The sequence below is a fragment of the Harmonia axyridis genome, chromosome 5 (genome assembly GCF_914767665.1).
Source record: "Harmonia axyridis chromosome 5, icHarAxyr1.1, whole genome shotgun sequence".
In the NCBI taxonomy this organism is placed as follows: domain Eukaryota; kingdom Metazoa; phylum Arthropoda; class Insecta; order Coleoptera; family Coccinellidae; genus Harmonia; species Harmonia axyridis.
The window spans coordinates 39,996,170-40,011,882 of NC_059505.1; the positions used below are offsets into that span (position 1 = coordinate 39,996,170).

The following is a 15,713-nucleotide window of genomic DNA, read 5'->3' on the forward strand; positions in this document are numbered from 1 at the left end:
TTGCTTTTGGCTCGGGTTTTGGTAACAATCAAATCATTCAATGATTCTTTGAAGATGAAATCGTATTGCACAGGTTTTCTTCCACTAATAAATATAATCCAGGTTGTAATGACTTGCCTTATTCTTTTTTCAAACAGTACTGAGGGAAATATTCAAATAAACTAATCAATGTGTGTTTGAAATTGATACAACTTTTAAGTTTCAAAATTTCTTCGATCAAAACCAATAATATAAACAAACTGAAATCTAACCTCCTCACTCCTGTCAATGACATTTCCAATGCCAACCCGAAATCTGCAAGTCAAAAAGTTACTGAATGAGCCAGTACCAACTTAATTTCGATTTTCCAAAGCCACCCGGGATGTCAATAATTCCTGAATGGACTGTAGAAATCTAGTGTTCCCATTTAAAAAACCCCAACTTTGGTTTAAACCTGCGTAATGAAGAATCCTGCTCAAAAGACGAATACGCCACTAGAATCTACATAAAATAGTGCCAGCATAATGTTTTAATTTCAGAGCTCTATCATCAGTATTAACGGAGATATAAATATTTTTCGATATCGTCATTTTTCCAATTTTCGCTTATAACTGAAAAATAAAAGAAGATGGAAAAAATTAATAGTAGTTAGTTTCTCAGAAAGAGAGAACGAGAATGTGGTATCAGATTTTGTCTATCTCCTGTGGTTTGAAAATTGTAGTGATAAAACATCGAAATTTGCCCACCCTGTACATTCCAATTTGTAGTTCTGAAAGTAAAGTAATTTTTTTTATTCGCAGCAGTAGGTACTGTTCTAGTCAACTGCAAGTCAAGGGAACTACGTCTAATTAGAGAGATTTGCAAAATCTGCAGCTATATTGTAAAGTTCACAAGAACAAGCTTTCATAGTGGATGGACCAAAATTTTCGAAAGGAAATGCAACTGGAAGGATGATGCAATACCTTGAAAATTGAATAATCATTACAACTTACTGTCGCTCGTTACCCAATATAATAACTGAAACCATCACTCAAAATTAGGTTGAAACCTTCATAGGGAATTTCAGAATTTCATAATAATAAATGCATGAAAATAATGAATAGATTCATAAAATGTTATCGATTTTATTGTCTCATGTGGTGGGCATATTTTGGAGAAATTCGACCAAACTGTTCATCAGAAATTCTACACAATATATTTCATAGGAAAATTTAAAATTATATGTAACAGGCCAATTGAAAAGTCCCCGGTCTACTACAGTAAAACACATTTTTCTTGGCAAAATTCGATTTTATTATTCAACATAGTTGCCTTCGAGGCGATACAGCGATTGAAGCGATTTTCCAACTTTTCGATACCATTTTTGTAGTACGACTTATCTTTCGCTTCAAAATCGGCCTCAGTTTCGGCGATTACTTCTTCATTGACTCTGAATTTCTTTCCAGCCAGCATTTTTTTGAGGTCTGAGAACAGGAAAAAGTCGCTTGGTGCCAGATCTGGCGAATACGGTGGATGTAGAAGCAATTCGAAGCCCAATTCATGCAATTTTACCAATGTTTTCATTGATTTGTGACACGGCGCATTGTCTTGATGAAACAGCACCTTTTTTCTCCAAATGAAGCCGTTTTTTAACGATTTCATCCTTCAAACGATCCAATAACGCCATATAATAATCGCTGTTGATGGTTTGGCCCTTTTGGAGGTTATCAATGAATATTATACCTTACGAATCCCAGAATACTGATGCCATAACCTTGCCAGCTGACTGTTGTGTTTTTCCTTGCGTTCGCCGTCTTCGGTGCTCATTTCACCACGTTTAAACTTAGCATACCAATCGATGATGGTTGATGTTCCTGGTGCAGACCCCAGAAACTCTTCATCAAGCCAAGATTTTGCTTCAACCGTATTTTTTCCCTTCAAAAAGCAATGTTTTAACAGCACATGAAATTCTTTTATTCCATTTCTCTTCAAATAACAAAAGTAGCTACAGTCACAACGCAATATCTCACAAACTAATGGTCGGACTGCTGTCAAATTTTGACACGTATTGTTTGAAAGCGTGTACTAACTAAAAATCATATGGATTTAATACCAGAACCGCCATCTGTGCATCAGACCGAGAAAATAAAGATATTAAAACGAATGTGTCTATCGATCAAAATCAAACATTGTCCTAGAAAACCAGATCCAAACAACCAGATACTCCAAAAATCAATAGGACCGGTAATTATTAATGATTAGTATTGTTGCAACTCCTTGACATGTTTCCTATAAATTGCAATTAATTGCACACAAGATGATAATTTCCATAGAAATTATTAGTACTAGGCCACTTCTGTCTATAGATTGACAAGACATGCAAATTTAAGCATTTTTGGCGATGAATTAATAGAGATGGCCCGTTAGCATAAACCAATAATTATAGAAAATTATATGTTGCACTAAATATATGCACGGAAAGCAGGCAATTAGTTTTAGACCATATCGATAAATGTGTGAGTTTTATTGACGGAATAGTGCACCAGATTGAAATGCAACGATAATGATGATTGATAATCGAATTGAATTGATTTCATGGTTGAAATTACCTAACCTTCACAAAAAAAAAAAAACTGTCTAGACTACATTGCACATAAATTTGGTTGCAACAAAATGGTCACCACCACCATATTTTGAGGAAAGTTCAAAATGGTGTTCGAAATTTAAAATTTCAAGGCTTCCGAAAAAAAAACTTACCTATCTGGTTCTAACAAAATGTGTCACCTTCTCATTTTGGTAGACAATTTACTACGCTCAATGGAAACTTCAGCCCTTCATTAATATACTAACTGACAAAGAAACTGCAACACCCAAAAGGAGCGGTTCACATTTTAATTTTTTTCTGGTAAAACTTAGATAGTATAGCAAGGAGTAAAAGATTGAATTTGGAGAAAAAAATCGTGAAGGTTTTTTCATGTAAACAATTTTTGTTACTTAAATATTGTAGTCGTTTTTTGCAAGTTTTTTAAATTTTACAACAAACCAGCTGTTCGAGAAGATCCAAAGTCGATATTTAGTTGTTAAAATGCCTAAAGCACGTGTACGCTGAATTTTTCGCCAGCTAAGTGAATTCGAAAGATGTCAAATTATTGGTCTATGGGAGGCGGAGTTGTCATTTCGAGAAATCGCTAACCGACAATCAACTACTGTTATGAGATGTTGTCAAGCGTGGTTTGATAATGCCCAAAATCGAAGAAGAGTAGGCACCGGACGTCGAAGGGGTATAAATGAAGTTCAAGATCGACGTCTAAGACTAAGACTTATGGTCATTAGAGACTGATTTGCGACAACTCGATCTTTGGCTGATGAGTGGTTAGGAGAACAAGGCCATCAAGCAATGAGTCCTAAGCTTCAAAAAATGCGTGTCAAAATTGCGTTAGGTAAGTCTGGATAGAGATAATAGGTAAGTGTTATAAAGACTACAGTGTCAGGGAAAGAAATTTGGCTCTGATGTAAAAGTGTTTGCCGAGGTTGAAGCTCATTTCGAAATTCAAGACGAATCTTCGTAGAGAAAAGGTATTGAAAAGTTAGAGGAGCATTGGAAAACATGTGTAACTATTGTAGGAAAAACATGTTGACGAAAAAGGTCGAATTTTTGAGAAATCATTCGTTTTTGCGGGTTAGGTAGGTACCTACTTTATTGAATCAATTATTCTCAGACTAATGAAAATATTTCTTCAAATATTAATCAGAACCCGAAATTTTATATTAGTTATAATTATATTGTTATTTCATAGTTTATGTCCGAAATTTCATGTTTTCCAAATTTTATGAAATATAAATAATAAATAAAAATATTCCTTCTAATAAGTGTTTCTTTGTTCAATACCTATAAGATACAATTGTTATTCTGAAACGCCATAGCCAATATTATTTATGAATTTTATATGGATTTCTTCTGAGCCAAGCAAAAGCTAAGCGATGTTGACAAGTAATCCTCTGAATAGTTTTGTTTGTTGCCTGCTTCCCAATCATTAAGGTTCCTTCGCCATTTTGCACCAGTAGAAGAGTTCGATAATTTTATACATACGCGTACAACTTTGCTTCCGCCGTTTTTTCCAAAATTCAAGGCTTTATTGTAAAAAACTGGTTATACATTTATGACTCGAAGTATTGTCCATCGCTGGCCACTACTTTCTCCCATTTTTCGGGCAGCGTACGAATCCCGCGTTGAAAAAACTGATCATCTTTTGAAGCGGTCCACAAAACGATCCAATTTTATACTTCTTCATAAAGCCGGAGCAGCTGGTCAGCTAGGCCGTGTGCCATTGATAGAAACAAGTGATAGTCCGAGGGAGCAACGTCTGGAGAATACGACGGTTGGGGTAGGACTTCCTATTTCAATGTTTGTCATGCTGTAAAATCACTTCATCATGTCTTTCGTTGTATTGCGGTCGTTTGTCTTTCAATGCTCGGTTCGAACGAATTAATTGCGTTCGATAACAATCGTCTGTGATTGTTTCAGTCGGTTTTAAAAACTTATAATACACTACGCCGAGCTGGCCCTACTGAGCATGACCTTGGAACCGTGAATATTCGGTTTGGCCGTCGACGTGGAAGCATGGCCGGGATATCTCCATGATTTTCTGCAGTTGGAATTATCGTAATGAACCCATTTTCCGTCTCCGGTCACAAAGCAATGCAAAAATACCATCCGTCTTCGCCTTGCAAGCAGCTGTTCACCAGCAAACAAACGCCGTTCGACATGTCTTGGCTTCTACCCGTACGGCACCCAATTTCCTCGTTTCTGAATCATTCCCACGACTTTTAGGCGTTTTGAAATGGCTTGTTGAGTGACTCCCAATGATCCTGCCAATTCTTGTTGCGTTTGACACGAGTCTTGATCAAGTAATGCCTCCAATTCTGCATCTTCGAAAACCTCCTCTCTTCCACCGCCATGCTGGTCTTCGACGTCAAAATCACCGCTCTTGATGCGTTGAAACCTCTCTCGGTAGGTTTGAGATAATTCAGTGAGCCTCAGCCGCAGATTTCTTCATATTAAAGCTGAAAATTAAAACCTCCCGCAAATTATGAGAATTTGGCTGGTAAGCTGACATGTTTAATCGAATATTTCCCTCCTATCAAAAATTCTATGTATCTGGAGAACAATTATCGAAAATTACAGCGAATATTTCCCTCCTGTCAAAAATTCTATGTATCTGGAGAACAATTATCGAAAATTACAGCGATAATTGCATTGTAGGGAGCGAAACTGCACTGCGATAATTGTTCTGTTCATAGATGCTTAGTTTCTATGCATCTTACACAGTTCGAATCTATGGCAATTCCATTCTAAATCAGTTTGACAGGTAATGTAACAGTTTATTCGGGAAATATTCCCCCGAATTACACTCGTGCATCAAAATGATAATTTCGCATTCCAGCGTGTTTTCTTTGAAAAACTGCATTCGGTCATTTTCCTTTTTGGAGAAAGAGCACGATACCGAAGGTGGAAGGCTCTTTCTCCAAAAATGAAAATGAACTCATGCAGTTTTTATGACAACCACTGTCATGCAAAATTATCGGTAATTTTGATGCACTTGTGCAATAATAATTAAAATAAAGAATAACTTTATGGTGCAGACACAAATCCACTAATATTTCGATGGTGTTATTATGCAAATACCTAAGCTTATTGTATGACATCTACGATCTATTTACTTCGACTACCAATTACCTTTACAGCCATATATTGCAAATTGGCAGAAGCGAAGTTGTACACCTAATAGATCTGTAGTTGAGGAAAATCTGTGGGCTAAGTAGATCTGCTGTGAGTGCTCGTAGTGAATTTCATTCAAAATCTATAAGGATCAATGAAAACTCAACTTTTTTTCATCACAGTTGCATATCCAATCCTTTCATCGAGATAAAAAAATATCTTTTCACCATTTCACTTACGATTAATCTCCATATATTTCCTCGAACACTGCCATCCCTAGGAATTTCCCTTTCTAGACATTTACTGCTATATTTTCCCCATAACCTCGAACCGTACGCTAAAAATTTATTATCTCATGACCGTAACAAGCGACACATGTGTCAAAAACCGGAATTGCTCCAATAAAATTGGATTCATAAAAGGGAAAACTTGGTAAGTTGTCAAACTAAACGGAGGACCGTATCCTGAAGCTTGAACGATTCGTTTTGAAGTTATTGGCCTGAAAGTGGAATATAAATTTTGGTGGTATGACTTGGAAGATTTATACTCTTTGGAGATTCATGCGACCGATGTTTTGGTACTGTTCCAGCAGGAATTGAAGAGGAAAGATGAACAATATGATGTGGTTTCAGATGATCATTCGATTTTATACAGAATGTTTCCGGTTTAGAAAGAAATTCTCAACATTTTTTGCTCGAATACGGTACCAAATACGAAGAAATTGCTAGATATCGAAAAGTTCTCAAATGAAACGGACAATGTTTTTAATATTTTTGAAATAAAATGGAACAATATTGTAAGAAAGATCACTATGTATAGTTTCCCACGGGAAGAAGAGAATATTTATAGGTAACGAAACTTACCTCAAGGATGTATTAATGGCCCTCAAAGAATCCTTCATGTCTTTGGTTTTTTTTTTTTGGATATTCTGCTTATTTTTTCCATGATTCTTACACTTCCACTTAGACGAAATTTTGCACGAAACTTGAAATTGTTATTCTATATAACTATTATACAGGGTGTTTCCTAAACATGCGGCAAAAATTCAGGGGGTTGTTCCTTGGACTATTCTAAGAATATTTTGTCCTTTGATGATTTTTGAAAAACCTATTTGTTTCGAAGATATAGGGGAAACAAAATTTCAGATAATAACATTTTATTATGAAAAATTACATGAAAATTCAACTCAACCTACAAAAACTGTTGAAAATGACCACCTCTAGCCAGCATACAAGCATCCAATCTTCTCCTCATTGACTGCCGAACCCTTCATAATAGTCAAAGATAAAATGTTAATTGCTAATACATCACAAAACGAATTCAAATGAAAACCGTGTTTAATCTGTATTCCTTTACCATCTGCACTTATCAATTTTTAGTCAAAAAACTGGCCGTTTTTAGTAATTGGAATGTTGTTAAACAAATTTAAAAATAAATTGTACCTACTTAGTAAACACAGTGCGGTACGCATTTTTATTTAAACTATTAATAATTTTAAAAATATGAAAAATGTTGTTCGCCCTGTATCTTCGAAACAAAGAGGTTTTTCAAAAATCATCCAAGGACAAACCATGCTTAAAATAGTCCAAGGAACAACCCCCTGAATTTTTGCCGCATGTTTAGGAAACACCCTGTATATGCGAAATGTCAACTCGGTCGGATCTGTTGACAATAGAATATTGGATTTTGTTTTTCGATATTCTCCTTGAATTTTCTATGGCGTGATAAGCTTGAACTAAGATGCATAGAATCCCTGGTGTATGAATTGATTCGGTTTTGTTTCAGACTTTTTGAGATATCCACCTTTTGCTTTGGTGTTCTGCTTCACCAGAGTTCTGTAAGGTGGCGCTCTTCAGAAATTTTCGAATTCCCGCTATCTACCTGGCTCCGTTTAAAAATGAAATACTGATTTTAGACTTTACAAACTTTCACAATACATTACAATTCAGTTCCTATCAAATTTTTAATGAAATGAATGGAATATAATGACAGATTATAGGAGATTGTTAGGAGCATAGAATATAAAATATTATTGTTCTATACTCAAAGGTCACGAGAGTTGAGAATCGAGATAAATGTCAAATATAAACGATGTATGCGCCATCTGAAGAAGACGCGATCCCCCGAAATCAAGTAGGTATAAATCTGAAAATCTCCCGTTTTGTCTGAAAGTTTCACAGGTATAAGTAGAAACACCAGGTTTCCTAGGTATGCATCTTAGCTTGATTTATTCTCTAAATAGCTCAACCCAAGATTTCTGTAGCTTAAGATACCTTTCAGAAATGTCAAATCGTTGTTTCAAAATCGAGACGGTACGTGAAAATTCCTTCTGAAGCATTTTTGTTGCGAAATAAAAGCTTCGAAATGAGTTTATTTGAAGAAGATGACGATTTGGATGTTTTTGACTTCATTATTAATGGTATAGGTGTGAACAAAAGATCTGCATGGTCGCAGTTCCCGGAAGGCTTACCGAACCAAAACGACCCCAGTTCAAATAATAATAATAATAATGGTATAGGTACCTAAAAGAATTCAATCAATGTTTGATTATTTGAATATTTTGGATCCATCGACATAATTTCAAACATTCAGAATGAATCAATACAATTTGTGAGTATTCAATAGTCTTTCCTTAAAAATCCAAAATCTCAATACGTTTTTGTTGTCACGGAATTATTGAGTAATTTTCTTAAGATAACTCCTCGGAAAGAGCTTGGATCATAGAATGTTACAATGAAAGTTTACAATAAAAGTTTCAGGAAGACATCGAATGAAGACATTCAATGTGACCTTGGACAATTTCAAGGTCTAGTAAATTTTTTGAAAAAGAAATATAAATTTTTCAGTTTGCAGAATATTAATCTTCTTGAAAAACTGAAAACATTTTGTTTTTTTCCGTTTTATTTCATGAAATGAATTTCTCTGGAGAAATTAAATGGTTCATGCGTAAGATGGTCATGATAACATATTCAAAAATGAAAACAAGGTAGTTTGTTTTCTGAATTATTTTTCCAACCGCACATATGTTTTAACATCGCGATAATAAAATCCGAAACATCCATTTGAAACATTTTTTTGACCAAGGGGTTATTTCAGTGGATCATTCGAAATGGGCCACCCTGTATAGCAATAATTCCTTTATTTCTTTTTGGAAAGGGGTTACATTGTTCGAGAGCTTTGTGCAGGGGCCTGACCAAAAATCCTCGCCACAATATGTTTTGATTTACAACATCCTAGATACCATAGAGCCCTCGTTTTCTAGAATGAAAGTGCTATATAAATTGCGATCAACAGCCTTGTCCTGAGTTAAGCTTGACATATAATGACTTTTCTAATCTTAATTGCTCTATTCTCTCTGCTGTGATCTCTTCTATGTGATACAAAGAATCTAAATGGGCAGAGGATTACTTTGCCATTCTTTGTTTTATCTGAGTTATATGGACCTGATCATTTCAGTTGAAGAAGGAGATATGGATACATTATCTTAGGATATAGCTCATCATGGTTTATTATTTTTAATGATATGAGTATACTGAATGAGTACTTAGGAATCTTGAAGTGCTCTGTATTATTAAAAGAAAATATCTTCAATTATTGTTTGAGATCTCTAGTTCTGAACGTTCTTGATGCTTATAGTGTTTTTACACGATCCCATCCTTTTCTTCCTTTATTTGAATCGTAGAGTAATAAACATAGATAGAGGAAGTATACGCAATTTTTACATGTCCCCAACAGGGTTAGATTACGTTGTCGGATTGTGATATATTTTCAAATCCGCAATTTTACTATATCATTATGAATGTATATTATATTGAATGAAATGTATTTATTGGAGTTATTTCTGATTAAATAGCAAATTTGAATATTTGAAATCCGATATTTTTCCTAATTATCGAATTTATAATAAGCAGAATATTTATTATTTCTGTATCTACCTGCTGAAATCCAAGGTTTGTCAACTTTTGCTCTCCCAGTGTCATCGTTTGGTGCGCTTGAAGTTTGTTTTCTGAACTTCCGATATATTTAGGTTCTTATTTAAATGTATTTTGAGTTAATATGAAACGTTGATTCACTATGAGACATAAGAAGTGCGTTCTTTGTGGAGAAACTCGCGAATTGAGTGAAATATCGTAACACTGATATGTTTTCATTTCCGCGCACCTTATGTCAAATTTGATAGTGGATGTTGGGAACAAAATTTGCTTACTGAAAATGACGTATGCTCCCTCTATCTATGTTTATTACTCGCAGAGTGTCATTCATCCTGCATCAATTGTAATGAATAAGAATTCCTCTAATACGAGGGTTGTCTATAATATTTCTGGACTGGATAGCAAAACACACTACAGATATCATTTGAACGGCTTTATTTTGTCTCAAAATATTCTCCATCCGAATCAGGTAGCTCCAAAACATGCATTTTGAAAGCATCAAAACTGCCTCTTCTGGAGTTCAAAAACGCCTGTTATTAAGTTTTTCCTCTATGTGAGGGAACAAGAAAAAGTCATTGGGTGATAAATCAGGACTATAAGGCGGATGACCCATCAATTCGACGTTTTGACCACTCAGAAATCCACTTGTTCTAGCCGAAGTGTGAGAGCTCGCTTTTAACGTTAAGTCATCACTCATCAGGGTTGCCAATCACAGAATCATGAATTGATGTTTTGAATAGGATAATAGTAAAATCTCACAATCAAGAAATCACCGGAAAACTCAACATGTCTCCCATAATTTTCCAAGAGGTAAGTCACTATTGAAAAACAGTTTTTCTGTTCTTCCCAGCTCAGTCTCTCCCTCCATAGAAACCCGCAAACTACATTGTGTACAACCCTCAATTTCCCAGGTTTTCTCGACTCATTTAACAATCGGAAAACTCTCGTGCAGCAGCTGGAAAACATGACACGAGGATAAATCCCAAAAACAACAACGGTGAGAGAACTGGGCCACAAGAAAGGAAGCCTATACTTTCTATACTTGCGTCTTCGGTAATTGATTTTCCCCGAATGTCTCCCGGCCAGTGGCGGCCCGGAAAAGGGGGTTTTCCGGGATGAGCACTCCCCCCTATATGTACGCCGCTGCGGTCGTGATTTGCATAATGCCGGAAATGCAGTCGGTGGACATTTTTCATCCGGTAATCTTGACGTAAATGAGTTTGTGCATTTGCATGTAATGTTGCTGTTGAAAGGGATGGAAAATTAATAAAGAGTGCTCTCATGACGTTGTATCTTTTTGGGGGAATATTTGATTCGAATTTGCGGGGAAATTACTTCCAAGCATAAAAATACTTCATGTTCAGAAGAAATGAAGCCGTAGAAATAATATCTATACTATAGGGATTCATCAAGCCATGTAGCTTGAGATTTTAACCATCTACTTGCCTTGAAAATCAAGCTGAAAAATTACATACTTGAGCTTGACTTGGTTCAGATATTTATTGCTTGACTTGATATCAAGCTACTTGATATTATTTGAGCTTTATATGCACGCCTCGCATGGCATATATTTCTGCAATCTCGTGCACGCTTAGTCAAAATAAGAGGATCCCTCGAGCGCCGACAGACTTAAGCATTAGCCAGAGTGACTTTATTAGTACTTTTATCACATTTCTATGAAATCTATTGGTAGATTTTGGTAGTTTCATAAATATCTTTCCAAATTTGGCCAAAGTGGCCAAGGCTTTTTATTAATGCCAGCATCTTCAGTTCCTGCTGAAAGACAATTTTCCAGAGCTGCTCCAACAGTTACAAAAACCCGTAATAGATTAGGCGACGAATCTATAAAATGCCTCATGTGTCTTGGATCCTGGATAGAAAATTATGAAATCAAACAAAGCCTGGAGGTTTCTCAATATTAGGAAACTTTATTTTTTTGTTATTTCTTATTCTGTTATGATTTATAGTGATTTAATTCATATTCCTATTTAAAAAAAATTGATATTTCCGGTTTTTTTATACAATAAGTTCAAAAAATAAAAGTGTTTTTTGCAAGGTTCCTCCTCATTCTATCATTTTTTTTTATTGATGTGACACTTGAGATTGAAAAACTAGTATTTGACTTGAGCTTGACTTGAAATCAAGTCAAGCTCAAGCCAAGAATCTTGAAAATCAAGACAAGCCGTGAACCCTTAATCTATACTGTGTTTTCCTTTATATTCATGAAATACAAAAGAGAACAAAGTGTCTTGGATTTGAAATATTTCTTGTGTTCTTTCTTCGAGAAAAAGTAGGTCGAAGACAGTTTCCTTGTGGAACTTCATCATTTAATACAAAGGGTAAAAAATCACCAATCTTTTGATCTAATTCCCTCACTTTTCGTAGTCACAATGTTACTCCAAAAGATAAAAAATCATTGACCCTAAGTATTGTCTGAAAATCGAAGACAATTTGTTTATTGACGTACCTAAATTAGCGATTATTAGATCTTGAATTCAACTGTGAATTGTCTGATGATTTATTAATATGTAGGTAAGAAATCTTCGACGTATTATTGATCTGAATATGTGTTTTGGGTTAATAGCCAATTGATCTAAAAAAAAATCGGGTCATATACCTGTTAAAACTGATCAAAAGTGGTCACTTGAAGAAATTGAGTCGATTGTGATTATTGAGTTATTATTGGGTGAGAAAATATGAAGACCTAATTATGCAGGTGCTGTTATATCAAATTACCAATCTATGTATGGCGTGCTACAATTTTCATAGGAATTCTCTCTCGATTTGACCTTTACAATTTTAGTTCACTCATATTGAGTATTCCGATATATCATAACTGAAAAATGATTATCTGAATTATTAGGCTTCAGAGAAAGAGCCTGTAATTTTCAATTCTAATATTTTCTTTACCATTTATATGAAAGAAAACGGAAAAATAGACAATTCAAGAAGAATATTGGAAAAAAAGTAGGAGCTTTTAAATGCTCGTCATTCATGTGCCAATTGAATTCTTGGAGACCATATAATAGGCAAATTGAAAATTACCCGGTCTACCGGTGTGAACCATATTTTTTTGGCAAAATTCAATTTGATTATTCAACATAGTTGCCTTCGAGGAAGATACAGCGATTAAAGCGATTTTCCAACTTTTCGATACCATTTTTGTAGTACGATTTGTCTTTCGCTTCAGAATAGGCCTCAGTTTCGGCAATTACTTCATTGGCGCTCATTGCTCAATTTCTTTCCAACGAGCATTCTTCTGAGGTCTGAGAACAGAAAAAAGTCGCTGGGGGCCAGATCTGGCGAATACGGTGCATGCAGAAGCAATTCGAAGCCCAATTCATCCAATTTTGCCATTGTTTTCAATGATTTGTGACACGGCGCATTGTCTTGATGAAACAGCATCTTTTTTTCTTTAAAAGGGTCCGTTTTGTGACGATTTCATCCTTTGAACAATCCAATAACGCTATATAATAATCGCCGTTGATGGTCTGGCCCTTTTGGAGGTAATCAATGAATATAATACGTTGCGCATCCCAGAATACTGATGCCATAACCTTGCCAGCTGACTTTTGTATTTTTACTCGCTTTGGATTCGGTTCATCGTGTGCAGTCCACTCAGCTGACTGTCGATTGGACCCCAGAGTGAAATGATGGAGCCATGTTTCATCTTTGTCACATATCAACGCAAAAATTCAGGTTTATTGCACTTAAACAGCTACAAACACTGTTCAGAATCATTAACACGTTGTTGCTTTTGATCGATTGTGAGCTCGCGCGGCACCCATTTTACACACAGCTTTCTCATGTACAAATATTCGTGAATGATATGATGTACACATTCAGATGATATCTTTACAATGTCTGCCAATTCGATCAACTTCTCTTTACGGTCATTCAAAATTATTTTGTGAACTTTTTTGATTTTTTCGTCGGTGACAGCCTCTTTTGGGCATCCACTGCGTTCACCGTCTTCGGTGCTCATTTCACCACGTTTAAACTCAGCATACCAATCATTGAAAGTATGCTGACATTCTTTTTCAAATAACAAAAGTAGCTACACTCACAACGCAATATCTCACAAACTAATGATCGGACTGCTGGCAAATTTTGACACTTATCGTTTGAAGATTGTTAGTAACTGAAAATCATATGGATTCAATACTAGCATCGCCATCTGTGCATCAGACCGGGGCTTTTCAATTGGCCTAATAAGTTATCTCGAAAGATGCTTTTTGCGCATGAAAAAACGATCTCTCAGAAACTCCTGCTTTTTCAATTTCTTCAGTACTCATTTTATATGCTAGTTTAATAATCCTCAAGAAATTCAGGATAAGCCTTTGTGAATTTAATTTGTAACTATCTTGGGACCTATAGGGAGTATTTGATCCGGCTTATTAAAACCTCAAATATACCCTATATGTTTTAAGTCTCTAGATCTTTTCTTTCAAAAGACGAAATCACAAAATACTAAAACTTTGTTGAAGTGAAGGGCACTCAAAAATGTGCGCGCAAAAAAAATAAAACTCAATGCAAAGCTATCATTATATGTATCTCGGTGTGATTTCTCCCAACAGTCACTTCACAGCTCTGGCTTCAATATATTCCTAACAGCTTGAGGTCACTATATCCCGCTTATCCAGAATTCAATACTACGGGAACCTCCTGCAGGACAAATGAAAACGCATTTGCGGAAATTCGTTTCTTAAGTGGCCGAAGGACACCCTCAGCGATCCGGAGAAAAGTCCGGATAATATGAAAAACGAGAGTTGGATAGACGATCCTAGAAGTTCATGGAATATCCGACCTTATTTCCTGAAAAAAAAACTTCAGAAAATATTTCATATTCGGTTAGATTTGCAGAATCCACGAAATTCTGTTGAATCGATCAATTCATTGATCAAATATTTAATGGTCTTGATTGATAAGATTTCGATTGACAAACAAGTAAAACAGCAATTTTTTTCATTAACTCATGTCAAAAATATTTTAGAAGAAATTAGTAAATGCTTAAAAGGAAATTTCATTTGCACAATATCTTTAAGAACTATCATAGAGTAATAAACATAGATAGAGGGAGTATACACAAATTTCACATGTCCCCAACATGGTTAGATTACGTTGTCGGATGTGATATATTTTCAAATCAACTATTTTACTATTCCATTATGAATGTATATTATATTGAATGAAATATATTTATTTGAGTGATTCACGATTAAATATGAAATTTTGAATATGTGAAATCCGATATTTTGCCTAATTGTCGAATTTATAATAAGCAGAATATTCATTATTTCTGTATATATTTAGGTATTTATTTCCATATATTTTGAATTAATATGAAACGTTGATTCACTATGGGACATAAGAAGTGCGTTCTTTGTGAAGAAACTCGCTAATTGAGTAAAATATCGTATCACTAATATGTTTTGATTTCCGCGCACTTGATGTCAAATTTGATAGTTCATGTTGGGGACAAAATTTGCTTACTGAAAATGACATATGCTCCTTCTATCTATGTTTATTACTCTGAGGGTGAAATCTACGTCTAAAAATTAGTGGACCAGTGTAATACATACCTACTACTTCTCTAAAATGCTTATTTCCTGAGATATAAGGCAAACAGATGCTTAAAATTCGTTTCTCTATTTCAGTATCGTAATGAGTTCATTACAGTACTAAAAACAGTGCTGTAATGAACTCATTACAGCATCGTTTTCAGTTATATTTTTCGTTTTGTGGTTGTCTATACTGACTTCCAATCCTATCAATTTTTAACGATCGTCAATAATTGTCAAAATGATATAATTTGGATATAGTGAAATGATCTGCAACATTATTCGTAATTTCTCTTAATTCCTGTGGTGATAAATCGATTTCGTCAGACATAATTAACGAATTTAATGCGTAATTGTAAATTATTTCAAAATTCGAAACATACGATTCAAACTCATATTCTGTATTTGATTGTCTCAGTCTTTACTTGTCGGAAATTCATCTTGATGATTAAAAAGTAAAATAACTAAGTTATTTTACTTTTTAATCATCATATTCCGTAATCTGTCAATTCTCGTAACAGTCACACCAACTGCCAAGATACA

The 15,713-nt window shown here is 35.0% G+C and overlaps 1 protein-coding gene across 2 annotated transcripts in view; it reads left to right on the top strand.

Moving 5' to 3' along the window:
- The first annotated feature begins 8,195 nt into the window (after positions 1 to 8,195).
- The window catches only part of LOC123679992 (thyrotropin-releasing hormone receptor), a 117,520-nt gene continuing 110,002 nt past the window's right edge, over positions 8,196 to 15,713 (top strand). Inside the window, exon 1 of one of the 2 annotated variants that reach the window (XM_045617612.1) lies at positions 8,196 to 8,287. The gene's annotated coding sequence lies outside the window, so the exon portion shown is untranslated. The remainder of the gene's footprint in view (positions 8,288 to 15,713) is intronic. The other variant, XM_045617609.1, reaches the window with a different exon arrangement.